This window comes from Danio rerio, chromosome 3 (genome assembly GCF_049306965.1).
Source record: "Danio rerio strain Tuebingen ecotype United States chromosome 3, GRCz12tu, whole genome shotgun sequence".
NCBI classification, from domain to species: domain Eukaryota; kingdom Metazoa; phylum Chordata; class Actinopteri; order Cypriniformes; family Danionidae; genus Danio; species Danio rerio.
In genome coordinates, this window is record NC_133178.1 from 28,185,107 (window position 1) to 28,191,481 (window position 6,375).

A 6,375-nucleotide genomic window follows, 5' to 3' on the forward strand; every position below is an offset into this window, starting at 1 on the left:
TGTGTGTGTGTGTGTGTGTGTGTGTGTGTGTGTGTGTGTGTGTGTGTGTGTGTGTGTGTGTGTGTGTGTGTGTGTGTGTGTGTGTGTGTGTGTGTGTGTGTGTGTATGTATGTTTTTTATAATTACATGAGTGTGCTCCACACAGGTGAGTGGGCTTGACAAACCACCTGTAGGACAAACTCTTCCTGTCTTAATACACCTGACAATTTGTTAGGAAACACCCTGTGCTTCATATGCTTTTTGTTTTTGTGTCTGTTTAAGTAACTACTAATTTAATTTTTAACACTTCATTTTTGCATCTCATTTAAATACACTGTGAACAGCATCTATGCTAATATTTTTTTAAATTCTCCTTTTTCACCTGGGGATGCTCATTCAGAGGCCTCTAGAGGTTATGCAGAGCCGTCGATGTAATCCGAGACCTGTGAAGAAATTATGCTAAGGTATCCAAAATCCTGGACCAGGCCATATCCTGAGCTGATGCTGTGATGGGCATAGAGGAGCTGAGAGCATGAACTGATTCCTGAAAGACCACAGTGACAGAAGAGTCTCCGCACTGATCTCATGGGCCAGCCTGAACACCCTCCGGTTACTTACTCACACCTGCAGTTCCCCAAGATGGACATCCACTGATTTCCTTCATTTTTAAACAGAGGAGAAATGGTCATGCCCAACTGAGCCTGGTTTCTCCCGAGGTTTTTTTTTTTTTTTTTTTACTTTTGTCAATTGGTGAAGTTTGTTCCTCGCCACTGTTTACATTGGCCTGCTTGGTTTGGGACTAGTGGAGCTGTGCATCAATGGATTTGCTCTTCAGTATTTGGACTTTCAGCAGTGAAATTAAGCACACTGAACTAAACTCAACTTCAACTCTGAAAAGTAGACTGACAGTTTCAATTTACTAGAACTTCTATGTCCATCTGCTTTGACACATTGTAAAACCACTATAGAAATAATGATGAATTGAATTGAATACATTAGATAATTTTTATGTCCTGATATGGAAGGATGTCCTATCTTTTTCACATGACCATATTAATACTTTGCATTAAACTTTTATTTAGATTTTTTTTCTACAAACCCATCAAACAACTTAAAATTATATCTGGTTTTGTCATACTAAGTGCTTCAGGAGATTATAGTCTCTGGCTCGTTCCTAAAGCTCTTAAGTACACACTCCTAATTATGTCTTTTTATTAAATTCTTTGCATCTATAAATGGGGGAGGACGTACTATACAATATCCCCTCAATTTTCTTAAATGTTGTGTCAGATAGAGCTTTTTATTTAGTAACACTTTTTTTCTTTGAAGATGCCTGCAAGTCTTTTATTCATTCATCATTTCACCCTTTCATCCATTGATAAGTGTCCCTCTCTCTGGCCATTTTTCTGGCCTATTTAGCAGTTTCCTCTTCCTGACCATCTGCTGCATGCGGCGACTCACCTCACCTCCTCAGTGGCTCAGGGAACTGGTCCGAGCTGTTGCCATGGAAACAAAACACCACTGTCAGCAGTAAAGTTATCCCAGCACAACTCTCCCACATACGGATAATGTGAGTGATCGCAGCGCAGTCAGAGAGGAAAGCCTCAGCTGGATTTAACACAGTTGCATGGAGTGAGACTCCAGAGGATATGCTCTTCCTTGCTGAGAAGGAAAAGAGGAAATGTCATTAGACAGAAACTCAAGAACATAATATGCCGAAAGGAGACATGATCTGAAAGAGAGAAAATGACATGCATAGCTCACTTTCTTCTCACTTTGCACAACATGTAACCAATCCATGAGCTCCATTTGCCACAAATTCTGTGTATAAACATGTAAACTTAGAGTCAATGTTTGTGATTAGTATTATATTTTGTTTATTTTTTGGAAAGTCATCTCAAAAATATTCAGCAAAATACAATATTAAAGAAAAATATTTCAGAGTAACAATTCCTTTTTATTTCTATATAGATGTTTATAGTGTTGATCAGTATAGCGTCGCTACAAGTATTGATGCTACTAGCTTAACTACCTTCCTCAATAGCGAGTTTTTATTTATAAATCAAATCGCTTTTCTGTAGAGAAGCAATTTTTTTGTCAAGTAGCGCAGTAGCATCCATACAAGCTACATTTACCAATTGCAGATCAATAAGTGACGGCACCGATAATCACAGAGCTGAGAGGCCAGTGTCTAGCCGATCAAAGTAAATCCAAATGATGGCGAGAATGACGATTTCTTCTTGTTTTACAGTGCAACTTGAGCAATTTGCTTAATGGAAAGATGACTGAGGGAGTGTAGTTAGTGTGTGTGTATATATATATATATATATATATATATATATATATATATATATATTAGGGATGTAACGGTATTGTAAATACCGTCATACCGCAATATTATTTTTTTTCGATATTACCGAAGTCGCATGACTCGGTAAAACTATAGGTCTTCTGAGAAAATTTGCTCAGGCGAATGAAGCGAACGGGAGGTAGCTGAAACTACATTTCCCATCAGCCCAGGCGTGGCCATAATCCTTTGCGGTCTGTTGTCGCTACAGATCCAGTAATGCGGAAATGGAGTGTGCTGCTAGTTGCGGAGATGAAAAAAAGATGGAAATGATCGAACCTAAAGCGGGTGTTGTTGCCGCGCGCGCGTACTGAATAGTAGTGTTGTCGCGCGAGTTCTGAACAGTTGTGTTGTCGCGCGCGTATTGTAAAGCGCCGAGGGGGGGTTGAGCGCACATACTCAAGAGCGGTGTTGTCGCGCACCTACTAAAGGGCTGGACGGAGGTTGTGTCGCGTCGCGGGGGCACTTTTGATCGTTTTGGAAGGGCATTTTCTATCCAAGACTAAAAAGGGCATGTGCACTGCACAGGTTGAGCCCTATGTGTGCACGTGCCTGCAAGTTGGGGAATACGACTAATAGCAGTCATGGGGACTGCAGAAACACAGCACACTGTTCAGATTGATGCAGACATTGACTTGTACCGCAAAGAGACCTCTATCTCACTCATGGTTTGTCTTCTCAAGTGGGGGAAAGACAATGCACAACCCACTGCTGTCAACATGGGCCAAGTCATATCTCTGTCCCAGAAACCTCAGTCCCAAATGAGAGGGTTTTTTTTTCTGTTGCAGGGGACATTGTAAATGCCCAGAGATACCAACTTTTACCAGATTATAGTTATATGATAATTTTCCTTTAAACCCATCTCTATCTAAGTAAGTGAGTGAGTGATTAAATGTTGAATGTGATGAGTTTTCAACAATACTAAATTGAAACTTTATTTTTTTTACATGGTTTAATAATTTTTTGTTATTAAAATTGAAGTTAGTGTTTCAAAGCTTACAGATAGATGGCTAATTTGTATGTCATTGACACTTTTGGTACTTTTTTGGAGTATTTTCAAAAGTTTTGTTTTTCCTGTAAATGATTCAATAAATACCGTACCGTGACATTCATACCGAGGTATTACCGTACCGTGAAATTCTGATACCGTTACATCCCTAATATATATATATATATATATATATATATATATATATATATATATATATATATATATATATATATATACATATATAAATTGACTAAGCCGAAGAGAAAGTGAATTAATGAATTATTTTTATCTTTCAAAAATCATTCTAAAATGCTGATTTGCTGCTCAAGAAACAATTCTTATTATAGTCCATGTTGAAAAGCTTTTGTGAACATATCAAATATGATATATCCTCTATTATTCAAAAAAAAAAATTTTTCATTTAGAAAGGCTTTTCTAAAGTTCACACTTAGCTGCTGATTGATAATAAAGCATAATTGGCATGCTGTCCTGGGGAGAACCCTGAGCTTAGAGGATCCTTGAGCCCTGTGCTCCCTCCCGTTTCATTGGGAGAAAGGAGAGTCTGAGCTCAGGTCCTGAGAGCTGCCCTGAATTTGTTCGCTCAGCCTATTCCGTGATAATTAGGGGTTGCCACAGTGGAATGAACCACCAAATATACCAACTTACGGTTATGCGGTGAATGCTCAGTACTAAAACACTGTACTGTTTGTAACAATGTGCTGTGCCAATTTGGTTTATTGAATCCACTTATACTGCATGTCTTTGGACTGTGGGAGGAAAACTGAGAACCCGGAGGAAACCCACACAAGCACAGCGAGAACATGTAAACTCCACACAGAAATGCCAACTGGCCCAGCTGGGACTCGCAGTGACCTTCTTACTGTGAGGCAACAGTGTTAACCACTGAGCCGATGTGCTGCCCTGTCCTGGATTAGTCTAGGAAAGAGGGGGAGCAATAGGGGTGGATGGGGGGATTCTTCAAGGCAAAATGACTAAGGTAAGAAAATCTGGTTATTTATGTTCAATTGGAATCATCAGATTGGTAAATCATGTGATAGCTAATGCAGGACCAGCCATGGTCAATCATGAGCACATGATCTATCAAAAATAGCTTATAAATTATAAACTTACTTCACTTATTCATCAAGGACACCTAAATGATTACACATAAATGAAATGTAACCAGAAATACATTTATTATGTTGCAGATGATTTCTGGTTTGAATAAATGCTGTTATTCTGAATATTCTGGTCACCAAAGCATTTGTTAACATTTGTTAAATTTTTGCATTAGAATAATTATGTTTTTTACACTAAAGGTGACTGGATGGATGTAGAAAAGGAACCAGTGTGGATTAAAAGTAAACTAGTAAAGTAAGCTGTCAGGATTTCTATATCTATAGGAGAACATCCTTCTTAAAGCTGCCAGATCCAGCAAAAATCCTTTACAGATCAAGAGAATTAAAAAAATAATGTAGTCAGTGCTAAATCATATTTACCTATTCCAGTCCATTAGATTTAGGACTGAATAAGCTCTGCTACGTAAACTGCATAAGCAAATTTATTGCCATAAATAACAGGTTTATATGTGATTTAAATCATGTATATAGTGGCATTTCAACTAATGTAAATCTGTATTTACATATATTACAGTAGTAAATTTATCTCTCTTCCTCTCTCTCTCATGCATGTCATACAAACTGCATCTGCTGGCCAGTAATAGACCGATAGCCAGGAGGTAGTGAAGTGATAATAAACTTCTTCCAATCCAGTATTACTGCCACACATTAGTTTAAGTTTGCTCTACTAAAAGCTGATGTCTTGTGGTTCCCACAGAGGAACGGAAAGAGGCAGAAAAATTTAAGCGGAGATGTTATTGAGATAATAACTCTGTCAGGTATCACAACAGGAACTGATTTTCAAGCACTAAATGCACAGTGTAAGATTGATTTCACCATGCATTAAAATACAAAGAATCATAACAAGTGCTACTTCTTTTGACAATGTTAAATAGAAAGTTAATTTTGTTTAAGAATAAATGTAAAAAAAATATTAATAGATAATTATAAAACAACTATACTTTATTCATTTCAAAATCTGTGACTCAAGTCAAGAAAAAGACTTCATCCTGAGCCTTATTCTGTGCAGAATTTAAAAATCATGTTCTGACTAGTGTTATCACAGAGCGATCTTAGTCATGAAGCAAATCATGTGCTGATAGAAGTGATAGACTTCAGACTCTAACTTACAAACTCAGTTTGAAGGAGTGCAGCGTAAAGATCTTTAGTATTCAATTTTTCACTGCATGTACCGTAAAAAAACCTGCTATATTGACTCAACAGTTAAATGACTCATTAACTCGCCGCGGTTATGCAAGCATATGCGGTTGTAACCTTAAGATTTCTGTCTGATTTATTGCTTGAAAGGGTTGATGTTATTTTTTTGAATGAAACCAAACCAGAAAGTCATGTTTAAAAAGATGTTTAATTCCTTGTGTCTTGCGATATTTGAGTGAGCGAACCATAATGATTTGTCTTTGAACAGTAATATGCTGGACAGTAATTATTTAACAGTTAGTCAGGATGTAGCAGCGGATTCCCATTCACTTCTGCATTCTGACCTGTCTGAGGTCACAATCTCTGTTCAGTCAGGAAGCTTAACTTAATTATTGACAGATAAGGAAGGATATTTGTCAGAGAGGAGACTTAGAAAAAAGTTACCACATCTAAAATGCACTTGGATATAAAACAACAAATTTTTCCCCCCCCAGAGGGATTGGAAATAAGGGGTCACAATGTAACAGGAAGTCTATGTAACAGTGTTTTGTAAATAAACACAGGTTAATTAATTAGTATCAAATATAGATTTGGTTTGCAGTTAAGAGTGCTGATTCATGACACAACGCAACACTAAGCATACATATACAGTAGTAACAACAACAGGCAACATTTAAGCTTAAGACATGACACAAAAAGTCATGGCTAATCCTTTAAAAAAAAAAAAAACACACGCAGCTTTTTTTTAAAGGATTAACCATGTGAATATTTTTTTGGGTGCC